The following is a 26,722-nucleotide window of genomic DNA, read 5'->3' on the forward strand; positions in this document are numbered from 1 at the left end:
TGGATTGCCTGTGTGCAGGAAGTTACGCATGTTTATCTCCTCTGTTAAACAAGAACAGTTTTTTGTGGTATTTCTACAACATTTTGCTAATATGCTGATTTTACATAGAAAAAATGAAATGCCATAAAAAAATTACACATAATCATCACACAGAATACAGGTATGCATGATACCTTGATGCAAGTAATTGATACGTCTCTCACCAGCAGTTTATTGATGGAAAAAGAGTTCACCAACATACACAAGAACAGAAAATGATGCATAGCAACAGCTGAGTACCCTCCTTTATGGCTTGTAACATTTACTATTTTGCCATAGAACTTAATGAAACTCTTATACCCAGACTACTTGGAAAGACCAGAGACAACTTTCACTGCCTTTTTTTTACTGTCTAAATTTATTTCTGCACTCTTTGATTAAATACGTGTTAGAAATGCAATTGTACTTTGTGTTCTTTATTCTGTATGCTGCATGACAAATACATGTACTGTAATATACGAAATCCATATATTGTTGATTCTTAAAGGCCTGATCGTGCATTACAAAGGGAATTGGTCACATACACATCAAAGGCACCGATTTTGAAACTGGAAACGATTGTATCGCTGGCAATGCCAAGAATACCTTCACAGAGGACTTTACATATTTTTGTATAACGCAGGTATCCCAGAAGGAATGTGAATCATCAGTAACTCAACGCAGATGTACCTCCCGATGAACTAACTAGTGTAAAAGAAACAACAATATGAATTCTCCGAAGTAGAATTCTACTTCAGTCTTGCAAAGCTGGTACTGTTAGACTGCACACTGCATTTAATATATATCTGCATATTTATATAAGATAACCTCTTTGATATCCCCATCTCTTTGCTCTAAAAATATTCATAAATACAAGCTTTTACACATGCATATACACCATTACGTAGAGATTTTCATCTCTGCCCCTACAGTCAGGTTAACTGCTGCCTTATCTAAAGACTGAGAAGTACAATTCAGTCCTACTAATGTAACTGAAATGTTGCTGCTCCACTGTTTTTTTCTGTTGTAGAATGGTAATTAGAGGAATACATAGGAGTTTATTTCCCTCTCCAGTGTAGCAAGAGAAGGTAGGTCTTCCCTTTGCAGAGGAAAGAGGTATCTAGAAATGGCCACAGAAGTAGGAAAATCTGAGAATGTCTCATCTGAAATACAGTGATAATATGATTTTACCTGAGATCTATCATTTAGTTTATTCAGTGGACCATACTTTTATATTAGACTGCTGACACTGTTTTTCACTTGACTACTTAGTTCTCAGACATGGCAAGCCTTAAGCTGTGCATGTTGTTGGATGCTCACAAAGGACCAGGGAAGCATCCTACTTATTCTTTACAACCTCCAGAAAGATGTGCCCACCTTTAAAGTTCAACAGAAAGCACAGAATCTATTGCAATTGTTTGTCTGCTCCTTCACAGTTTAGGAAAAAAGGGAGTAAAAAGCTCAATTTCCATCTACTGCTTAGTTCATAGGTCTCCAGCTGAGTATTTAGAAACCACACTTAAGTTCTGCTTGGGATTCTTTCGCTGTTCTGAACACGTCAGGCTTGGCACCACTTATGACAGGATGATTTTCTAAATACTGAGGTCCCTTTGACCTCGAGGAGGACACAGAACTGACTGCAGCAGGCTGGCTAGTGCAACTGTGCACAGGGAGTCATGAGAAAAGAGAAAACAAAATAAAAACATACGTTCAAATCTCCCTTCCTGAAGAAGGTAAATTGCTTTTCTTGAGATCTTCTGTTCAGTGTGAAATTACCATCAAAGAGGATATGGAAGTTATCACTTAGATGTAGTAATATTTTTGCAGACACAACTATCTGCTCGCTGAATCTCTGGGAGAGAATTTACTTTCAGGTTGTATCATAGTTAACTGAAGAGGTTAAAGCTACACTAAAACAATTTTATTTTTTTTAATGATACAGAAGTTAGGATTTTTCTGTTATTACTGTGTTGCTACTCTACTCAGACAAGGTCTTCCAGATCTACATAGAGAGGGATAAAAAAAACATTTTTTAAAGCTGCTGAGTGGAAAATATTTTCTTCTTTGTTTATTCTTTTTTTTCCTGTGCTGTACATGAGGATGAACATCCAGGGTATTAAAATAACTCAATCATTGTTTTAGAAAACAAACATGTACACCCTAGGGGAATAATCCTTCCTGAATTTCTTCCTTAGATCTATCCAGATCCAGTCCTGAGAACTCTGTTTCTCCTACAGATGAGAGAGAGGAGGAGATGCACATGCTCTTGCTTCTTCGCATTTAGGTTTGGTATTTTTTTAAATTTTTCTTTGATCTTTGGACTTGCCTGAGGAGGAATTTCACTGCTTAAAAAAATACTCTTTTCCAACTTCTCCTCTTAAGTAAGGAGTATTAGTCTTCCCATCAATATCCTTGCTGGAAAGTAAGGACAAATCTAACCAGATTTAAGGTTTTCCGGCACTTATGACACAGCAAAGTTTTGGACACGCTGCAGTTGTGTTTGAAGGGCGATGGCCGAGGTTGACTGGGGGTTTGTTTGCGTTCTTGGGAGACACAGGATCACCTCACTCCCTTTGTGTGGAAGTGGTATAAAAGTGGCAGGCAAAGTCTCAGAGGACAAAAGGACAGTTTGTTCCTCTAGAGTAAGACTGGTTGAACTGATTTATAATCAGGGCACTTGCAGCTGCAAAGAATGAACTGAAAGAAGACTGCTGAATTCAAATGCAATAAACTTCAGAAAAAAACCTCTAATACACTAAATACTAACTTTGTATTCTGTAATAGCATTGTTAATGATGCTAACAAGACTTTCTCTGAGAAGTCTGAAAATACTTAACAGTATTAAAACCAGAAAAGTGGTTAAATCACAAACAGAAATTAATCTAAAATTCCAAACCAATTTTTCTACCATATCTGAAGCACATACCACACAGCAGTGAATTGGTAAGCAAGTTCCTAACACAAACAGCATATTAAGTAACAGCTAGAATTGTTCAAACTTAAGTTACATTAAGTACAACAATATTTTCAAAGTCATCTCCACTTGGGTTTGTGTCATTCTCTCAACCCCTTCTCCACGAAGCTGCCTACTTCTACCCCTGCAATTTAAGCTTTCATTGCACTGTTACCTCATTTGCAAAACCATTGTTTGGATTATTAAAGACACTACTGATCAAACCTCTACTTCTAGAAATTTTTTTGTTTGGGAATTCAGTATTTTTTCAAAAAATACACTGATATAATGGGGTATGTCCTTGAGTCCTCTGATTTATTGTAAACCAACTTACTGGCACATACATCTTCCACGCACCATCTTTGGTCATAAGGCTTATTCATTCTCCAGCCTAAGGAGCTGCAATATTAATGTCTAAAAATCTCTCTCCTGGGGTTGCCAGCTTTTTCTGCACATCTTATCCCGCCCCACCCCACCCCACCCCCGTCCATCTATTACCTATGAAGTTATCAGTTGCAAGGTCTGAATGTTTGCAACGTTTGCAAGTAAAGAAGCTACATATATCCAGGAAAATCCATCTTTTTCTGCCTAAATGGAAAAACAGTATGCACTCTCCTGGTTTAAATATTAAGAGCTATTTCATGTCCAAAGGTTTTGCCTTATTACTGCCTGACCGTACCTAAATCATTCTTTACTATAATCAGTTTTTCTCTGTTGTTTATACATCTGACCTACATCCGACATATCTTAATAGTTAAAGAAAGACTTTGCGGGCAGGGAATAGCTCAGATGTGAAAAAAACCTAACTAAAATAACTTTTAATAATAAAATTGCCCACACATCACTACAGAATAACCTTGAGGTTGTTCTAACATTTCTGGCAACTAAATCTGACCTTGCTAGCCCTGTAATTGGGAGATATCAAGATAACATACATGAGTGCGCAAGTCATGGTGCATCTCAGAACAAATGCTGGAATTGATGCTGGTATCAAATTTCTCAGATGTAATTAAATCTTCTTTCAGCTTGAGTAGAAAAAAAGGAAAAATTTACTAAATTAAACCAGATATGCTTTTTTAAAAAAATTATCTGCCAGTTTATAAGTACAAAGGAAAATGAACAAAAGGAACAATTTATTGTGCCTTGCTCAGTAACTCAGATGGTGAAATGGGGAGCACTTTGCTATTTACTCTGCTTTTTGGGGCACCATGTATCCTAAGTCTCTTTGTCTTTCAAGTCCTGTCCCTCTCCACAGTGTCTTAAAGGACTGTCTCTGATGGTAGGGAAGGTTGAGATATCTGTGTACAGCTTGTTCCCAGGGGACACAGTGGCAGCAGCTCAGAAGATGATGTGGAACAGAAGCTAATTAGACTAGAAGTTCTGGGAAAAGAGTTTGTTCAAGTACTGCATGTCAAGTCGTCCTCTATAATGTCACATCAAGACCAGACATTTTTTGCTATTTATATCGCAAGTATAAAGAGGACTACACTGCCCCAAAGAGAACATATTCTTCCTATACAACTCCAAGCACGACTGCTTCTGAAGAAGTCCAAAACTGGTCTTCCTGAGAAGACAAAAATAATTACACTGTCAGGTAAATATTATTAGTATTAGTTTTTCAGCTGCCATAATAGCTAGGACTATAAACAGATGGATACAGAGAACCAGGAGAACTCAAGAAAAACATGAGAAAATACTGATCAACACCTAGGCAGCAGACAAACCAAATCAGCAGTACATTTCCTTGAGAGAAAAAAAAAAAAAACAAACAAAACATCCCAGGCAAACAAAAAACAGGTCTCACACTGAAGTTCTAGGGAATAATCTGAAGAATGGTAACAAGACTAAGTCTGAGGACATTCAGAGAGCTTCCCTTCAACACAAGGTGAAAGCACTGGAGTGCCTGTCTGAATATCTGTGCGGGAAGGGCAAAACCAGTATTACGGTAGGTGATGAACTTTTGATTACTGAGTGGTAACAGAAGAGTGTGATCTCTGAAAGGAATGAAAAGAATCAGAATTGGCAACCAACAGCACATAGCACAGAAAGTGAGCAGCAAGTTAGAAAAAGGATCTTTACTCAAGTATTCTGGATGAACACTGGTTAGCAAATGCAAATTTTTCAGGGCCAGAGAAAAGCCCAATTCCATAACCAATACACTGGCTAAGCACAGAGACAATTTTAGCTGTGTAGAAAGACAAGAATGAGAATATATACAGCAACTGAAAATAGGGCAGATCTCAAAGTGTATCTGTTCATAATAAGAAAGACAAGGCAGAGGATACCAACTTTAAAAGCCTGGGGACCAAGCAGAAAGTCTACAGCTCCATGCAGTGAAAGAAGAAGACAGCAGAGAGAAACAGAAGATACTCTTAAGTCTCCAGTCAAAAAACGCTTGGAAAGGTGCAAGGGAAAAGCTAGGATATTGATTTGGGGGAAAAATGTTTTTAAAGGCATAAATAGGTATAGAGTTGTAAAGCTAGTAGCTGAGTTTGTGTTTGGAACTGAAGGAAGGTTGAATATACCAAGAGGAAAAAGAGCAGAGAGCTGGTGAAAAGGAGAAAGAGGTGGCAAAAGGATGAGGAAAGGCCACCATTCAAAACACTGAAACGCATCAGGCAAGACAGGAGATGAAAGAGGTGAATACATAGCCAAGTGATTAATGGCAGTGAAGGTGGGACAGTTGAATCGACTCGAGCAGTTCAAGACTTCCCCTTCACTTTAACTTAAGAGGTGAAATCTAGATCTGAGAAGGTCTATCATGCCTTTGAAGGAGAGGTACCCCATCCACACGCAGTGAGAGATGAAAAGCTGGTGGCAGACAGTAATGTAGCTGAAGGGAAGGAGTATCAAGATTTTTTTGTGTTCTTAAAGATAAGAGGGACTGAAAAACTGTAGTTAACAATCAGGTGGGAATGGAGATTAAGAAGAGAAAGGTAAAGAATTACACAAAGGATGCAAGAGAAAAGAACTGAAACATTGGAACAAGCAGGAGGAGAGCTAAAACGCCTTCCTGAATCCATGACAGAATAAAACCGAACAAGGAAAGGCAAACTAAAGGAAAGAAAAGGTCACTACATTATTACACTATTATTATTTTCAAGAAGTCAGTGAGATACATGGACATCAAGACTTCAGCAAGGATCCAAAAGCAGAGAAGAGCCAAGTGAGATGGCAAGTATGGGATCTGTTTATCTCCGAGTGTAAAGCTGTTCAGTGGCAAAGATGGCAGAGCTGGAAAAAAAAGGGAGATAAATCTGTAGCAAAAGGAAGTCGGGCTGGTCACAGGATTTCCAGTAGAGATACTGTGCTACATGAGAGCAGGACTGGAGGAAGCGGATGTTGGGAGACTTCCAGGGCCAGCAGTTGGGGGGTGGGGACGGGAGAGAAAAAAATGAGGACAGCACAGTTTACCTAAAGGGTCCGCTCAAATACACGGTTAGAGAAGAACAAACCCAGGAGGCAGAACAAACAGAGGTCAGGGTCTGCAGTGTCTGCTCCCGCCGAGAAGAATCTGCAGGGGATTTGACAGGCTCTGCCTTGCTCTCAGATTGAGGGGCGGGGGGGCTGGGGCCGGGAGGAAATAATGGGTGAGCATGCAGAACGCTGAAATGTTAATTACCTTAAAATATTAATTATCTCCGGGAAATCCACCCTTTGATTTGGGGAATCCCAGCTTCTCAATGGTGTAGAGCACATCTGTGCAGAACCGGAGGCTTATGAGGTGTTTCTGCATGCTTAGGATACTGGTCCCTTCACCTCAAAGTGGTTTTGATCCAGTACTCATTGCAACAAGTTCTCAACAAGGCTAGTGATTTTTCAGTCTTCAGTTTCATGTACCAGCAAGCCAACATTCAAGCAGCTCCAGCTCACACATCAACCACACAGTTGCAGGCTTAAAATACACACCTCCTCCTTCACTGATCATTAGGAGCAGTAATGTAATACAAATTCTGCAACATGTAATTTACATGTGTGTTTTTAACACATGTACTACTGAAAGATATACACTCAACATTCTTTCACCAATTAAAATACTGAAATTAGAGACAGCTCCATTTTGAGACATACAGATTAAAAATGCCTGCATTCATAAGATATTTACATACCTATGTTTAGACAACTTGAAAATCTAATTCTAATCTTACTGTAGTGCAATCTAGTAGTCAAGCCAATATTGGGCTTAGGGGGTGTGTGTGGTGTGTAGGGGTGGGATTTTTTGAAAAAGATCTTTAGAACTACCTCCAACATTATTTTTTCAATAATCACCTTGAAAATTCAAGTTTGGGTGCAGCAATGCTATTTTTTTTTGAAGGAGAAATCTATACAATACCATTACTCATCCTGTTTAAAAGATTATCTTAGATCTTGATCAATTGTTCTGGGAGTCTAAACTGCAGTCTTTTCTGCAGCCTCCCAATCCTCAAACGATCTTGCAGCAGACTCTCCAAATCTCCACTACACACTACAGTGGTATTAAATTAGCAGGCATGCAAATTAACCAAATCCTAACAATTTACATCCTTATTTACTTCCTAGTCCACCTGAAATTCCCAATAATTTTGCCACACTACAGGACACTGGAGTTGGCTAGACAGCAATAGATTTAAACATTTTTACAAATGAGATTTCATGTTATGAACACTGTTTCAAGACCAGACCATGCACATTTATTGTACAACTTAACAAGCAAAAAGGGCGTTTATAATAAACAGCAGATGAAAGCTTTGTTCCAGAAATCAGTACAAAAGTAATGCAGTATCTGAACTACTCAGTACAATTCAGCATTTTACCTTGCAGCTAAAAAAAATAATTTAAAATGTACTGTAGAGACACAGTGTGTGCTTACTGCCTATCTTCGGAAATAAAAGGAGAAAAAAAAAACAAACACTTGAAGAACTCAAATACGGGGCAGGGAGGAAGTCAGCTACTTTAAGCAGCACATATAAATTTTGGGTTTGCTGTTTAATTAAAAAGCTACCAAGAACTCCACAGATGAAAACAAACAATGAACAATACAGTTGTACTTCATCTATAACTAGCATAGAAATGAGAAGAAAAACATTTTCCACAGTTTGACACTGGATATGGGGCCCATTTCTAAATTTCTTCCATTCCTTAACAAGGGTTTAACTTCGGCAGCTGCAGCAGTACAAAAGCCCCTCGACAATATGAAGCTGAAAACTGCTGGGCACCTAGAACAAAGAATACTGGCAGCGCTGTTCAGCTCCCAAAAGAGTACATTTAGAAACCAAGTAACTGGAAACGAGACTTGAACCAATTCTATGGTTCATCAAACATACGCAATATGTTGATTCTAGTGCAGTTACAGGCAATGAATCTAAATGACTGTCAGGTCAGGATTAAAAATTAAAGCAGAGGTCTTGGCATGTCAGGAACTGATGTTGTTTTCTGAAACAGTCAGTAATGCCAGAAAAGGTTTGGAGGGAAGGCATAACACACCATGAGGCTTCTGGTGAAAAATATACAGGCCTGTACGTTTGCCTTATAGCAGTTGTGAACCAAAAGGGAACATAAAAGAACTTCCAATTAAAAGGAGGGAAAAAAAAAAAAGGGAAATAAAAAGAAGAGGAAAAAATTCAAAAGGTAAAATCACTTAGCACTTGGAGGATTACCAGAAGAATGGTGACAGTGGGTTGAGAAAAGGAAGGAGGAGAAAAGACTTGCAAGAAAATCTGCATGTTTTGTCAAGGCTGATAGCCAGTTTTCAGTTGTTTGAGAATGCTTGAAAAAGCAGCACTTCAGTCCTTTTTTTATTACCATTTTTTTACAAAATACCAACTAGCTCTACAGAAAGCAAAAATACAATTTCAAAAGCAGAATCAGCAAGCTGAAGGGATTTACCCTGTTGTGCACAGCCCCATGTGCACAGGTTCAATCTGAGTTAGGTCAGTTGCGCCTGTGCAAGCTGGTATCATCTGGCTGATACTAGGACGGCTTATGAAAAAAATGGTTGGTTACATCACTCAACACAATGATGAGACATCTGTCTGCACCCTGCAAAGCTAACATAAAAGTATTACCTACACTTACCTTAAAACAGTTTCAGAGAAGTCAAAATTAAGCTCTCAAACAAAGGTAGATAAATGCAGAGCTCTAACATCATTAAATATGCAAGAAAAACACAGGGAAAAGAATAATCTGTGCCTTGGCTTATTTATTATGTGCACACACAAAGGAAAGTGCTCACAGTGGTCACTTCATGTTTGTATTCCAAAGCATTATTTTAAGTCTTTTTTCACTGATCTGTAGAGGAAATCATTGCACTAGAATCAGGGAAGGGGGAACCCAAGAGCAACTCATATAACTCGAGCTAGTTACTTAAATCAGAACTACCAGCTTAAATTCCTGAGCTTTACAAAATACTCTTCTTGCTTAAACACTACCACTGGTTGCTTTCACAGTAACGTCAATACTAAGCAAGACTAATTTTTTACTTTAGTCCATCTCTTTCTATTTATTATTAAAACAAATAAAAGGAAAAATACTGGCTTTTTTGTGATTACGGAGCCTTCTTTTGTATTCCTCCACCATACATTGGAAAGGACATCTCAGTGAAAAATTATAATCTCCTGGAAGTAAAATGGACCCGAAATAAGATTGCTAAAGTTAAGTTTGGAACTACTTGTAAACTAACACACATGAAAACTTTTTCTTGGTGCATTGCTCAACATTTTTTAATATTAAAATGTATTTGCATGCATATATTTAGGTATTTTAGGGTTTTTTTCCCCTTAAGTGATACAATGAAAAGCTAAACCAAGCTAAAGTTAGTAGAAAACTCTGCTAATGGACTGGTATTTCCAAATAATGTATGTTCTTTCTCCACACATGTAGAGATCAGAAGTTGACAGAACCTAGGTTACTGGAAACACTGTATTTCATAAGCTTAAATGTAAGAGGTGATTTCTACCACCTCCTGCTGCTTGATCAATAAACTAACATAAAAATTACAGCTCTACAAGCAGGCATTTGACTGGCTTGCCAAAAATAAGCAAGTTGTCAATGTGACAGTAGTCAAGGGCAGAGTAGGCTGCAGTACACAGCCCAGCAGCTGCAGAAGTGCCCCGGCACAGTGGGGTTCAGGGGTTAAAGAGCTGTGCCATGTGCTCAGCAGCTCACAGAAAGAAAGGTTAAATCATGAAACACCTCCAGGTCTACACTAACAGGGGTGCCGGGGCTGCCGGGCGCCGCCGGGCCCCGCCGCGGGCGCTGCCCCCGTGCCCGGTGGAGCCCGTGGCCGCCGGCTGCCAGACGGGCCCGGCGCTGGCCACGGCCCGGCCCAGCAGCCCCGGCGGGAGCCCCTGGGGGGCAGCGCGGCTGAGGAGGGGGGGAAATGGCCCACGGAGCTGCGGGAGAGAGCAGAGAGCCTGCCTGAGAGCAGCGGCCCTGCAGCCCCCGGGCCGGGCAGGGGGAGGCCGGGGGGGGACCGGCCCGGAGCAGAGCCCCCCCGGCAGGGCAGGGCCGGGCAGGGCCGGGCAGGGGGAGGCCGGGGGGGGACCGGCCCGGAGCAGAGCCCCCCCGGCAGGGCAGGGCAGGGCCGGGCAGGGGGAGGCCGGGGGGGACCGGCCCGGAGCAGAGCCCCCCCGGCAGGGCAGGGCAGGGCCGGGCAGGGGGAGGCCGGGGGGGACCGGCCCGGAGCAGAGCCCCCCCGGCAGGGCAGGGCAGGGCCGGGCCGGGCAGGGGGAGGCCGGGGGGGACCGGCCCGGAGCAGAGCCCCCCCGGCAGGGCAGGGCAGGGCCGGGCAGGGGGAGGCCGGGGGGGACCGGCCCGGAGCAGAGCCCCCCCGGCAGGGCAGGGCCGGGCAGGGCCGGGCAGGGGGAGGCCGGGGGGGGACCGGCCCGGAGCAGAGCCCCCCCGGCAGGGCAGGGCCGGGCAGGGCCGGGCAGGGCCGGGCAGGGCAGCCCGCGGGCAGCCCAGGGCCGGGCAGGCCGTGCCCCCCGCCCGGGGAGGGCCCCGCGGGGCAGGGCAGCACACGGTGTGTGTCAGGGCCGGGGGGATCTCTCCCCGCCCTGCCCTGCTGTGGCCGGCCCCAAAGGCCCCCGGCTTCCCCCGGCGGAGCCCGCTGTGCCGGGAGGGAACTGCCGAGCGCTCTCCCTGCCCGGGCCTCGCCCCACCAGCCGGGGGTTACAGGGGCTCTGCCCGGCACCGCGCGGGGGGCGCCGGCGGCCGGCAGCGCCGGGCACCGCGGGCGGCCGGGACAGCCCGGCACAATAGGTAATAACCAAAGAAACAACTTCATTTCAGAAACGTTTAAATAGTAAATTGCTAAAGTTTTCCCTCCAGCTTCTTCAAATATTTTTTTTTAAATACAAAACCTGCATGTAGAAAGAGAGAAAACTGATCATGATAAATAGTGACAATCTGTGTAACCCCTCCTCTGCGTGCAGACCTCCCGATGTCACACTGGTGAACGCCTCGCTAGTGAAGCTCTGGAGGGATCCAAACTGGTTCCTCAGGAGATCCTCTGAGTCCCTCTGGAGCACGGAGCTGGCCTGTGTGAGTCAGCTCCACACATGCTCTTGGAAGATAGTCATAGTAAGATTCTGGAAAAGTTACTCTAAAATATTGTAAACACATAGAAGACTTAAAACCTGTATCATCAAGTTTAGACAGTCAACAATTATGCTACTCCATTTTACTCTGGCAATTTGTGCGATACCGATTAAACAGCATGGAAACATCTTTTTACAGAGCAGCCAAATGCTTACTGGAGTTGGTGAGCCACAGGGCTATCAGGAGTGTCAGGTTCAAAACTTCCTTCTCTTTCACACTAAGGAACCACTCTCAAATGCAAGAAGCACTAAAACTATGGGGAAAACTTGAGGAGGCTTTAGGATACATCTGGTGTGGCAGGAACTTTAAGAAACATGTAAAATGGACACATTTTAGTTTTGCAGCTTCAATAGCTCCATGGTTTGCTTATTCAGCAAAAACAAATAAGTTACTATAAAAAATGCAATCTTCACTGACAGAATTATTCTTCCAGGAGAAGACATAATATACATGTTTAGGTAATGGTTGTGTGTAACTGTTACAACACACAGAGAAACAATAATTCAGTTTCTGCTATTATCAAGGCAGCATCCAAACAACTGCAACATTCGCCAGGCCCCATTTAGTGAAGTTGGAACACACGTTCTGACACAGCTTCTTGTCATTAATACATAGGAAATCCAATATGTGAATGTTTTATGATCTATTTCTTGAAATATTTCCTTTGATCTCAACCTGAAATTCTGTGAAAACTGTGAGTAATCTAAAGAAAGAACAGGTTTACTGTAACTTTTCCAAACCAAGAAGTTCCTGAAAGAGACAGGGTATACCATGTCTCTTACATGACCAGTTTACAGAGTCCTTTTGGTTAATCCCCTATTACGTCTGTATCAAAAAAATACCTATTTGTGAAGAACTAAGATATACTACAGACAGTTGTATGGACTGAGCCATAGCTTCAGACAGTAAGCCCCGAGCTTTAAAAGGATAAATATCCTAATGCCTATACATGCACTCTGTCTCTTAAATAGGCAGCCTGATTTACAATGGCTGGAGCATCCCTGTAGTTCATCTCACTTCAGTAAAAGCTGCTATAAACTGCAGAGATTCTGAAGGGGGGGGGGGGGGGGAGTGGGAAGGGGGGAGAGAAAGAAATAAAAGGAACATGAAAACAAAAAATAAGGGGGGGAGGAGACAAATGAGAGAGAAGGGAGGAAAAAGGATGGACTGGGAAAAGGGAGGGAAAAAAGAACACACACTCACACACACAAACTACCTTTATTAGCAAGAACTTGTCACCAACCTTTAGGCACACACAGCTGAGATTTAATTAAAATTTGTCAAAATCAGAATCCAAATTACTAGCTCTTTCTGCTCCTGCTCTCTTTAAACATATCTTTAAGGCACGTAACAAAAACAGAGGTTTTAACCATCATTCAAATCTAGGCTCTATGGTAATAACGTCAACTGGGCCATTTCCAGCTAACATTATTAACAAATCATCCCCTGCTCTTTCTGCCAGCACTGTTTTTTAACCAGCGTGGGCCTGACTTACACAAAATCCCACTCCCCGCGTACAGGAGACAGGAACCTTGTTAACATCAATCCCTTGCAGCTCATAAAAACAGAATAGCTGGGGTAACTGAAGTGTACTGCAATGCACATACTGTCATTCAACTACCTTTTTGTTTATTTTTTACAGTTGACTTATTACGTAGTAGTTGACAAATTAAGAAGAAAGCACAAAATAAACATATCAAGTTATGGGTTTTTTTCCTCTTCAAATCATTTTGTAGTTTTTAAGTCACAGGCTTATTTCAACAGTAAATGCACAGTTTCTTAGGGCTGTCTGATCCACAGCAGCATTGACTAACCCAAACTGTCACGGACAACCACTTCAAAGACTGCAACAGAGTTTGCAGAGGGTCTTCTGGAAGGATGTGAAGGTTCCAGACAGCATAATTTGTGTGCTTATCATGGGATTTAAATACAATATATTTGAACATAGGTATTTAATTAAAAATACATTACAGAAAAACCTTGCTCTACCACCACATAGCTTGAGAGATGTGTCACTGCTACTCAGCCCCTTTTCTCAAACTCAAGATTGGAGCTGTTTAACTTTCATTTTTCTTCCTAAAAGCGCCAGGTTTTAGGGGTTCTGCAGTTCGGTGCTTGGACTGTAGTTTTTCTTGGTACAGCTCCAGAAACCAGTCATTCCCAGAACTACACTAGACAAACATTTGTACTCAGCTTCATGGGAAGGGTAGTGGTGACCACCACTTTCCTCAAACAACCGCTGGGGATCTCAAATCTCTGCTCTTCCCCTACAAAAGGCCTGAAAGCACAGTCAATCTCTCAGTAACTACAAGCTCATGCACAGGGTTTTTTTTCTGTGGGAACCTTGCTCCACAGATGGCTGCCCATTTCTCCAATTCCATTTTGTAGGACAAGAGGATGATAAGGGAGAAAGAAGCACAATGAGTGCAAGCACGGTATTTACAAATACAATATTTAGGCTACTTACAAAACAGTGGTGCCAGCCTCTAATAATGCTTCCAGTATGCAGAAGCACTGCATCGTCAAAGATTACTTTGGCCATGGTAGTTGAGCTAGCTCACCCCTTCCTTTGTCCCCCTCAACAAAACGCAACAGTTCCACCAAAAGGAACAGTACTGTTCAAACTTCCACTCTATCTACCCATCCATTGAGAGGTATCTCTACAAACCCTCAGAGAGCCATTTCAGCTGAAGGGTACGGGGGGGGGGGGCGGGGAAAAGTTCGTCCCAAAGCAAACACCTTGAAACACCTTGGACAGACAATTCAGCTGGAACTGCTAAAGTTTAAATAAATTTTAAGTAGTAACTAAAAATAGGCTTTTTGAAAAAATCTTAAACTAGAGATTCCACTTCATATAATATTTACCATATTGTAAGAAAACTGGAAGTTACACTTGTTTGTGTGTTTTAGTGGTAATAAAAAATGTACATTTATTAATTACAAAGTTTCTAGAACTACCACTATGAGATGACAGCTAGTAACAAGGCAGAACACCGAAAACCTATTAAAGACCTCTTTTGAAATTACTCTCTTAGATACACCTCCTATACCATATTCTTGTGGTAATTTGGATTTCAGGAAACTGAATATAAGCAATGTCAACTTCACCAGGGAAATATCTTTTTTTGGTACCTAATAATTTTCCATCATTCACTCAGGTCATGTTTTCTAAGCAATCAAGCAGACTAAAAAAGATATTTCTGAAAAATAATGAAAGCTTAGATCCTTGTGCAATTTAAGAAAAACTATTTAGGGAACTGAAGCTTCAACAAAACCCTCCACATACTGTAGTGCTGCAAAAAGGATTAACAATACCGATTTTATTCCAGGAAGAAGAAATTCTGCAAATTACCAGGAAAGACACAGGGATGTAAAGGACCTCCCTTTTCTCCTATTAAAAGGAAAAGGAAATAACAATTCTCCCCATGTCTCGCTGTTGAAAAGACATAGGATTAAACCTGAAACTTGACAGAGCAGGAAGAAGCTTTGCATCAAAGCCACGACTAAATATTCATGGGGGCACAGAGAATGCACCATATTAACTGTCCAAGAATTAATAGTATTCAGCTAGGTACTGGAAGTAGCCCAGCTTCAAGAGACCACCACAGCCAAGCACCAAGAAAGGCCACCAACAAAGGGAATACAGAAACCCAAGGTGCTGACAGATCCGTAACTTCCCTCTTAAAGCTGGAGGAAAAGATCTACCTGCAGACAATGAGAGGAAACCTTTTTTCTGTCTAGCACCCAGGAGGCCAGAAGATCCCATAAGCACTCAAGGGACGGCCATCACACAGCCCGAGAAAGAACAGCTGGTAGGAGGCTGATTATTTTTAACTTCATTTTATCTTTCAAGGAAGGAGGACAGTTACTGCAAATGCTGAATTAAACTATCCAACTAGCAGGAAGTAAACTGTTCTAAATGCGTGAAAGGCAAGGCAGCAGCTGGATCTGACTCAGGAATGGTAGGAGCTATACCCTTGTGATCCATCAGTCCCCAATCCAACACATGTCCACCATATAACAACAGGGGGAAAGCAGCTGAAGCACAAAAAATAAAGCAATTGACAATGGCAGTCAGAAAACACCATGTTGTTGCACACAGAATAGCATAAAACCATTAAAACAGTGGGAAAATAAACAAAGTACTTAAATTAACCACTATGATGAAGTAAAAAGCTTTCTGCAGTGATATATAAGTTGTCCGGGGAACCCCTCTTCAACAGTTTTGTCCCTACAAACAGCAATTTTGAGGTTTTCTTCACAGAACAGAGGGAACTGGAAAAGGGTCTCTCTGCAAACAAACATGCAGGGAAAAACAGACTAAAATTAATACCTGGTTTCTGTATTGAGAAATAACTCTAAAGTTGGACAGTAAACAAGAATGACCCACTGTATTCACACCATTTCCTATGCTCCTGATACTGGAAACATATATGTGAGTTTGATGACAGTATTCACATACAAAATGCTACTTGACCATGAAATTATTCTCCGGATTAGGGCTGAAGTCCCTGATCCTGCCATCAGATCTGTACAGGCAGATCACAACATCTGTGTAGACCTGTGATAAAGTCAGTGAGGTCATGCTCCACAGGGATTCAAGTGTCTGCCTTTACAAATCTCACTGCAAATCTTACTCATGTGAAATTGATTTATGAAGTATAACATCATTCTCCAATATATGCATATATCCTATCTGTATATATCTCTGCTTCCCTCAAAACAGAAAAGATATTAAAACTCACCTCATGGATTATACTCCCTTACCTATTTTATAGTTAAAACACTTTGAACATTTCATAGGCTAAAATGTAAGTTTCATAATACATTTATGGAAATTGGATCCAAAAGCACAACTGGAAAATGTTTTCCAGATTCTGTATGGCTCAGAACATAATATTTATCATACACCTTACCTTATAAAGAGCTTTGTCTTCCTCCTCCTATGTCAGAGTAAACTAGACAGGTCATTCATCTCTTCCGGTGTAAATTATGCAGAGTACTACCTGCTTGGCAGAGTAAATTAGCCTCTGATGGGTTACAGACTGCTACATTTCAGTTTTGTTACAGGTATCCTCACTAACTGGCATAGATCTAGTTTGTGGATGTTACCGTGACAGCCCTATGGAGATTCCACTTAAGTTAAGGAGAGGTCAGGATAAACGGCCCACGATGCCAAAGCGCAAAGCAGATTTCCACCTTGAGGCAAGCTTAGTTTTGAGTCTCCTTGATTATGCCAGAATCTCCATTTCTCTCTAGGTACACATGTATACACATATAGTTTTTTCTGCAATACCACACACTAGAATTAAATGCTCTATTTGTATACATTGAAGGTTTTCATATTTTCACTGGTGAAGTTCACACAATTAGAATGCAAAGATTTCAAAACAAGAAACAAGATTTCAAAACCTCATTTGCAAAACAGATATTGTAACATGCAGATCTGCACATTTCTTGTCAAGTAAAACATTCTGTGCAAGCTTAAGAACCCATGTTAGCACAATTGCTTGTAATATTAAGGCATTAATTTAGTAGGAAATTCAAAAAGACTATTATCTGTTCCCTGTGACTCGTGTTATATAATGTGCATTTCATATTTAGTGTAATGTTTGGATGTGACAGTTCTAGTCATCCATGGATATCCATGTTCCCTCAAGAGGCCTGCCTGCCTCTCCTCCTCATTACTTCATTTTTCACCATCTCTCATAAGGCATTTGTTGTTCAGCTGTTAAGAGCTGCATGCCTCCCACAATTTGTGATCTTCAGGATTCATCTTTCATCATATTAGAGAGCAGATGGAAGTTGTAAGTCTTTGGTTTTTCCAGGCATGTGTTAAGCAAGTCTGAAATGACTCACTCAGACGTATTAACAGGGCAGCCGAGCTTATTACAAAATCTGTGTTTGGCATATTGTGCAAAAATAAGACTCTCGCTTTCACTTTTACTTTTTATGAGGCTAAAGAAGAATACTTTTAGGCAACGTGCATCAAATCTAGCCAAAATCTGGTGTCAGAGAGAAGTGCTTTAGACCAGTGTAGTACTGGCTTGCACTGTATTCTTCTGCACTGTATTCTAGAGACAAACGCATCAGTACATACAGATGCACACATGGAAGGCAGCACACACCTTTCAAGAGTTCTCAAAATACCCTCTCATAATTAGCTCAGAGAGAAACCTCACGAGCTAAATTGGAACTGCTCAATGCAAACACTGAATGGAAGGTTACCCAAATCATTTAGCGTTATAAACAACAGACAAAATCCTGATACGGAAAAGCATCAGAAGAAAGAATACCAAGGGCGAGGAGAAGCGTGCAGAGGAAGTGGGCTATTGCAACGCTTCAATCCAACATTTGTTCCCTATTGATCAAATTTTTGTTCAGTACTTTATTGATTTAAATCATTATGCACAATCAGTGTTAATGTCAGGAGATCTTTAACTCTAAATTCGGAGCATTTGTTCATCAATTTAATATTCCCAATGTTACTAAGTTACAACTTAACCTCCTTTAATAACTTTCTGGAGCACTGTAAAAACGTACTGTGTATGCTATGCAAAGAATAAGAATGGTCTTCAGTATGTCAACAGTGGTAAATATCATGTTTTTAAATACAACTACTGAAAAAAGTTTAGAAACAGGACATTTCTCAATACATGCTACTTAAAACTCATGGTAGGGTGTATCTTCTCATTCTAAAGAAGCAAAATACATTCAAAATAAGCAAAGTTTCTACAACTTTTGAGGGAATATCCACAAAGTTTACACTTTTTTAATATAAAATTATTAAAACACACATCATGAAATGTGTATATGCATAGGAAGTGCTTCCATTAGTAAAAGAAAAAAATATTCTCTCTCCGTTGAAAGCTTGATTTTGAGTTCACTCCAAAATAAGTTTGAAAGTTAAACTGTAATACAACTTTTGCTGCAGTAGCACAAATAATCCATTATAGCAGATGAATAAAAGAAAATTAAAATTTTAATCAGCAGTATTCTATTCCAAATACATCAGGAATGTTGCATTAATTTTTACACTAAGATACATTTAACAACATCACTCTGAGAAATGGCTGAAGTTAGTAACTGTTCATCAGGACAACCAAGCAGGAAAAGAAAATGCAGTATCCTGGGATTTCCATTGAACTGATCAAAAATTTCCAGTGGAGCCTTATTCCGGGCAATAATGTATGTCACAACTTTAGAGCAGATGTGCCTTGGTTTTATTTTAATTATCAAGAAAGCCCTAGACTTCAGAAGACAGAGAAGTGAACTCATGGAGACATCTATGAGGGACAAAATTATCTAGTAATTTAAGGGTACAGCTATCAACATAAAGAAAAAAATAATCTAATAACCTTATTTTACCTGTGTATTGTAAAAACTAAACTACTCGGGAAAGTTTCAAAGCAGCCTGAACATTCCAACTACCTCTCTTAGTCTCCTGACCTCTACCTCATCCTGTGCACTCCACATTCTCTCTTAAACCACTGACTTCTCTGCCAACTTGTTGAACCTTTACATATTCTCCCTGTCCTCCAAGCGAAAGAAAACAAAGGTTTGTCTCAGTTCATAAATTTAGCATGGTTTTACATATAGTGTATATAAATCTTTTTAGTGCTCTATTCTGAATAAATACTATTTTTTGCACAGAACATTCCCAGAAAACCTCCCCTCATTAGAAAGGCTGTTATCTCTTATTGTTTTCAATGAAAATGAAGCGTAAAACGGTTCTTAGAGAAGAGGCTCTCTTTCAACATGTCCACTGCCTCCCTCTGGGAACCATGAAAGAGGAGCTAAACTGCCTTCAAGGGAGATGCCATTCCTTACACTGTCAGAAGCTTCCACTTATCTCTAACTAATTAACCATTTTACTTCTAAATTCTGAGAAAATTAAATCTCCACTCAAAAGAGAAGTGTTGAAATTTTGGGGAGGAAATGTTGCTTCTTCTCTCTGAAACAAATGGCTTAGTCCACACATTAAAAGAGAAGCACAGCACAAATTTATCTGTGAAATTACCTCTATAAAGAGGAAAAATTATGTTGACTGTAAGCAACAACACATTTCTGTATCAGAGCTTAAAATTAGCATTTGTGACACACAGTAGTTCAAATCTAATCATTATATTATCCAATAATTTATGGGAAAGAATAATGAAGGAGGACGGTAGGAGCAGAAACAACCACATCTTCCTTATGCATGGAAAATGTGAGAATGAGAATTCTGTTGGGGAATTCTTAACAGAAACAAAAAGAAAATAAATCTGTATTTTCCTGCCAAAGAGGTCTCTACAGTCCAAGAAAAGTACCAATTTCTCAAGTCTGAAAATTTCTGAAGTGCAAACAAAAACACTTCCACAGGCTTGGAGATAACAGCGCAACACTTTGAGATACATCTATAAATATGTGGACCAAATCCCGACACAAGTCAATGCAGTTTTGTAGAAAGCGATACCTACTTTGACTGGGGGCTGGAGCATGCTTTCAATTAATTCTTTCCACACAATTGCATTAAAGAACATCTACTAAGCAATAAAATTAAGGAGCTGAAGAGACTGAAAAAGTTAAGCTTGCCGGCGTACAATTCTGCCAATACCATCGTACAAGACGCTCAGATTGTGAGCCACACTGTCCTCTCCAAACCTTCCTCCCATGAAGACATTCACCTCATTTGATACTGGTGTTCCTACGCAATTGACAACTGAAAGATAACAATTCTAAACATTTATCAGGGTTTTTAGGTTTACAGGTTTTTGGTTGCACATATGAGAAAGCCAAGGACTCACCCCCTTCTGAAACACATTAACAGAATTTTCTGCACAAAATGTGACTTATTAATTGTTCATTTTGTTCTTCAAATAGACCAGTGCAATCTTAATGATATGGATTTACTTAATGTGTTCAGATATGGAATTTCAAAGTAAATGCCAGACTTCAACGGTTGGCCTTGATAATCTTAAATGTCTTTTCCAACCTAAATGACTCTATGATTCCTTCATCTGCTTTTAGCTTTCCTATCTTAAGAATACATTTTACTATGCCTATACCTGAACACCGGGAAGTGAGACATGACCTCTGTGGAATGAAAAAAGCAGTAAAGGCATTTCATTCATACTTTAAAATTAACACTATTTACACAGAAAGCAAAGGACATTGTTTTAACAACGGCGGGATGGAAGAAGATGCTTTTCACTTCCATGTTTCTTATGGAAAGAATGCTATAGCCACTTAAAAAAAGTTTTGTTAGTTTTAAGAAATAACCTATTCTCCATGTGGATACAGGCAGTATCTACTCTAGTAGGAAGAATCACATGTCTGAAGAACGTATTCTGGAGGCGAAATTAGGGACACAGCGATGACCAGTAAATATGTAAAGGGCCTTCCACAAGTCTGCAGAACTCATGTAAGGAATTAATAGGCGACTCAGACCAGAAGCTTTGTTTTAGGTACAACAGCCCTTGATCATTACTGAGCAAAGCAAGCCAAGCACAAACTATGCAAGGTACTGCATATGCTCCTCAGCCAAAGGAAATCACACCTACCCACAGAACTGTTCCTGGGAACCTCTGCCTTTAATGACAGCCCATGGGACCATGAAGACTCTCAAAAACAGAGAAGAAAGCAATAGAGAGGTTCTCCTGGGTTTGGAGGAAGGCTACCAATTGCTCAGAGATCTGTAACATGTTCATCTCATTCACAGACCCACACATCTCATGATCCCATCGCAATACAATTTGGCTTTTGTCCCAGGAGTGACAATGAATTCAGTATTTTGTAGATTATGTCTGATCCCTCCCCACACACCACCCGCTGTACTTGTCATCTCCTGCTCTTCCACACCTGGGGATGACGGGGAGCTTTTGTTTCCATTTCTCTTTTCAGCAGAAGGAGTTAACATGCGTTCTCCACAGAAACAGACAGCTGGAAACCAGACCTAGAATTCAGTTTTCAGCAAGGAACCTGGCAGGCCCTAGAAGGCACAAGCTGCCCAAGAGCTAGGCTGCCTGCAGAAGATCACAGTAGCAAGAACTAGGGAAGGCAAGAAAATCAACAGCTAAAACAAGTTCTTCCAACCCTGATAACACAAAAGGCAGAGAAGGAGGCCTGAAAAAGACGTTGACTGCTGTTAGGCATAAACCAGACCACCTGAGAAATACAAGAAAACACATTTTCAAAAGTTACCCTGAAACAGAATAAGTTTTCATGTGTTTTGATCAACAAAAATCTGCGCGTAAAACACTTCTGTGTGGGTTTTGCAAATAAAAAAAGGCAGTTTAATGAAACTGCTTTATTTAATGAATAAAGCAGTTCTAGTTGCAGAATACAGCTTCGCTGTGCTATAGGAACATAAGGCTTGAGATTTATGACCACTTCCAACAAACATTTAACGACACCTTCAGAGAACATCTTCCTACGGGCCTTTCATGGTAATTTTCAGTCCAAAAAAGACGTAAAAATATTCATAACCCCTCAGATTCTGAGTACGGCTAACATTAATCAGGGGGGGTGGGGCACTAAGAGCAGGCAAGTGCCTCCTAGTTCTGCTGAAGGAAGATGGGTCCAGAGAAGAAAGCAGTAATTTTTTTACCATTAAATATAGCGATAAATGCAGAGATCCAACTTTTCTAATGAAAGACTCACCAAGAGATTGATCAGTCATCTTTAATGTCCAAACATTATGCCAAATAACTTCTAGAAATACTTCATTTATATCACCGTGATCTTTGAAAGGAGTGATCTGGACAGAACTGATTTAACAACCTTCAACAGGTAAAGCTAAGCTCCGCATCATACAGCTCACTATTAAAACATGCTAACAAGCCAGGTGGAAACACGATGCCAGCTTATGAGACTGTACAGTCCCCAGGGCAAGGAATGTGCCCCTTTTCTCACCCTGTAGATTACCTGGCATTCTTTTGGGAGCCATAAAAACCAACAAGAGACCCTTATGCATACCAAAAGTGTGGAGCTGTGGAGAAGACATTAATAAAACCTCACCTGGAAAATAATCAAGATTTTACTATAGCTGCTTGTGAAAATTAATGGACACCCTCTTTGTACCAACACCACCTGGAAGAACTTCCATTGTAAGGAGGATGAGAGAGGCACAGAAGTTCTAGACTGTAAAAAGATCTTTGCTGTTACGTACAAAAATCATCTTGTAAGAAAGGACTTTTCAGGTACCACCCCTCCAAGCCCAGGGTCGAGAGATGTTAATGAATGGTCAAGACTGAGGAAGAGGAGAACGGTCACTTGTGGCAATCAGAAGTTCACTGGTAGGGGTGCTGCTAAAAATCCATTCCTCTCTGAGGAATCACAAAGTTTACATTTTATTTTCCTTTTTGACCCAGTATGTTTTCAGCTTGTGAAGAAGTAGAAAGACAGGAACAAGATGCACATTGGAACCCACTTCTCTCAACAGAGGACCTCAGTTCAAAACCCAGAGAAACAGGATCTTACCTAGAGAGATTAAGAGCTCTCCTTAAGACAATGTGAACAAAGAAAAAACCACTCTACAGTGAAGACTAAGCTACTACTACCAAAACACCTGCCATACTAATAGGCCAGGTAAGCGAGCACAAGTTTTGTTTCCTGAGTTACCCAAAATGTGAACAATTCCTAATTCTAAATCATTTATGTTAAAACTTCAAGGCCAGAAGCTATCTCCCTGATCCAGCACACAAACTTTCATGACATGCATCTGTCTTTTCAGGCCTGAAATATGTTATATATAAATGTACCCAATGAGTTCAAAACCTTGTTGACTCAGAAGAAAACATTCCAATTGTGAATCTCAATAGAAAATAAAAATAGAATCCCTTTTAGACAATACAGAGGCGCTGAAAATACCTAACCTCAGGATTAGCACAGGCAATCTTTTTAAAGACAGAATAGGCCTTTGGTCTTCTATTTGCTGGATATTTAGTTAAGATGAGCACTGTTAGTACTGCAACCAGTTACAGCCTCCACCTTGACAGTCACTTCATGTTCTTGCTGTCAGACATGAAAGATTCTTCTCCTCTCACTAGCTCGATAAAAATCAGAAGCTGTATGAGTACAATCTGAACACAATGAAACAGTACCTTCAACCCCTTTCTCTGCAAGAACAGCGATGCTACTATATAAAGAAACCTGTAGACACACACACATATACATATGTATTAGAAAACTTAAATAACAGTTACCTAAAAGAATTTGGGTTTCCTGTTTTGCACAAGTAGTCACGAACAGACTCAGCAGCACAGACTGACAGGCACACACACAGGGTAAGACTCATAGGCAGAGATATTAGTTGTACTGAACAACCAGCAGAGCACATGTTGAAATATGATGGCAAACTAAATAATGAAATACACCTCATCTCTCAAAAAAGCATTGTCTGAGAAGGTTGGGGGAATCAAATGGTATTATTTTTGCAACTGCAGTTAACATACTGTAAAACTTAAAAACCCAAATCTTTCTGTATCCATTTTATGAGTCAACCTGTGTGTGTTCCAGACCGACTCAAAACTATGTTGACTGAGGCAAGAATATTTCACAAATCATTAAATCATCTGCAAGTTCTTTCCTCTTCCATCAGACGTTCTTAAAACTTTCTTCACAAAAGCAGAGACAGACAAGGTACGGGTTCAGCTAATACAGCCTGCTTAGTGTTAAAGGTGACACATCTGGTGCAACCAGACCATGCGCGCCTTCACTAAGAATGGTTTTTCTTAGTCAGGTAGAAAACAAACCCAATAAAAAATTCTGAATTGCTAACATGAATTAATAAACAAGCCTTGTGTGCTTTTTGTACTTACAATTACACTTTTCAGATACGACAGTACAGCTACAAATGCTCTATTACTTGACCCAAAATGTGACAGCAGGGTTTTGATTTACCAGACCCCTCCAGGCTGGTGGAGGAGCCAGAATCCAGCAACCAGCCTTCTGATGGGCTTCACTGACAATGGAATTCTGACCCCTCTGGAGTCAATGGCAAAGCACAACATGGGTCAGGATTTCACTTAATAAATATTCATCTTCCTCTGCTGTGAAATATGCTTGGCTGTATTTTATAATGATTTGTCATGTTCTTTAATATGACCATACAATACACTCATGAAATAATCAAGTACATATAAAATTTAAAAATTATGCACTTATCATGACGTAGACTGTCTTACTACCCAAAAAGCACAATGCTAAGGAGCATCATGAGTTGCTAGATATTAGATGAGTTCAACTGTGACAAAAATGCAAAAGCTAGCTTTTCCTGTCATCTTAAAAGATTAAGAGAATGGGTTTTAGAAACACCTGGTGAATTAATTTCTGAAATAAACCAATTTATTTCTAAAATAAGCATTCATCCTGTCTTAACATAAGATTGATGTGCATATAGAAGCCTACCATGATTTTATTTTTCCTTCCTCAAACACAACTTTATCCAGTAACTTAAAACGTTCAGACAATTAAAAAATTGTATCACACACAGAACTCATTTGAGTATTTTCTCAGGTTGTTTGAATTATGACAATACACATTACAAAGCAGACAGAGCGGAGCAATAAGGCCATGTAATATTCCAAGACTTGCAGAAGATGTGATGCTAAGGTGATGCTAAGACAATTTTTTTATTTGACATTATTTTGATTCATCTACTCAAATTCTTAGTATACCTCAAAATTTAGACTCAAGAGTGAACTTACTGATCAATGAAACTCATTCATGAGTTTGTAGAATTGTGGAACCCGCTTCTTTTTAGACTTCCAAGTACTTTTCCACCTAAAATTTCCTCTTGCTGATCATTTTGTTTCAAAATTATTTCAGCACAACATTTTCAGGTTCCAAATTCTTGGGTTTTGCTATACACGTTATATTTTGAGAGCACAATGGCCCCACTGAAGTCAACTCTCATCCTGTGAATTCTGATGTCCACAATTTAATTCACCGATGTCATTCCTTACAGCCATAAACTATTCCTGTAAAACTACTTCTCCTTCAGTGGGGAATTAAACCTTGTTCTAAAACCCAGGATTAAAAACAACAGCTAAATATTGTATTCTTCAACAACTGTATATTTAAAACAGAACAGGTAAAAAATATTGCAGCAATTGTACTTGGAAGTTACATCACTTTTAATTTGAGGACTATGCTTTACCAGGTTGGTTGACCCTAACACCTCTGTGGGTGGAAAACTTCCTTATAACTTTGCTCCTCTCTCTGACACACTTTTGTTTTCATTAATTACGACTAGTGATCAATGTAGCTCAGACATGACTGTGCAAAATTGCCCAGGCTCCTTTACCAGTTAGCCTCCTAATCTAACCACCACGAACAGGGTATTAAAGTGACATTGGTCTCTTAAGTAAAATATGCTGAACAGTTCTAACTGTGTTGATGGTGCGTGTACAATGTAAATCACTAACTGGAAATAAGGCAAGATCACCATTAGCTCATATACTGCAGGACACTAAGCCATTATCAGATTATGACAACATAAAATGGAAAATGGGCATTTAGCTAACTCATTTCTGTTTTTCCAAATTTGTGTTTGAAAAACATTGGGCTATGGCAGTCTAACTTTAATCTTACCTGTAAAAATATTTTTCTGTAGAACTAGAAAGTATTTCCAAGACAGATGTGCAAAACATTCAACAGTTTCAGAGTTGTATTGTGAGAGAGTTACACTCCCTCTTTAGAGTACATCAACATCCCAAAGGAACAAGAAACTCAGAGTGGTCAGCCTCCTAAGGATTTTGTCAGTAAAAATGAAACCACCAGATAGAGAGGAGCTGACATATTCTTGGACCAGGTGATTTTGCATTTAACTTATTCTATGATGCCTAATTGTTTATTATGCTGATGAAAAATACCTACTTCAGGATACAAAAACATCCGAAGAACAATCACACTTGAAGTCAGTATCACCCCGACAGAAGCCTGGGGATTAATTCCATCTACTGAACAGCCTTTTCTTTAGCACCTACAGAATACGGGTATTTGGACGGGACATATCTGTGCTTCCACCTGCCCTGCACCTTTGTGACCAGCCTGATGTGTTCATGGCAGGGGAGACAGGACATTCCTCATTTTGCATTAACACAAGGGACAGCTCTTTGATCTTCACGGCGGCCTTCAGGAGCTATCCATATGGTGCTGGGTAATCAAAGAATCAGGAAGTCCTAATTCTAA

The 26,722-nt window shown here is 40.2% G+C and overlaps 1 protein-coding gene across 4 annotated transcripts in view; it reads right to left on the reverse strand.

The window, feature by feature from the left end:
* SSBP2 (single stranded DNA binding protein 2) overlaps positions 1–26,722 on the reverse strand; it is a 190,660-nt gene that overhangs the window by 114,079 nt on the left and 49,859 nt on the right. The window lies entirely within an intron of this gene.

The sequence above is a fragment of the Falco peregrinus genome, chromosome Z, assembly GCF_023634155.1.
Source record: "Falco peregrinus isolate bFalPer1 chromosome Z, bFalPer1.pri, whole genome shotgun sequence".
NCBI lineage: Eukaryota > Metazoa > Chordata > Aves > Falconiformes > Falconidae > Falco > Falco peregrinus.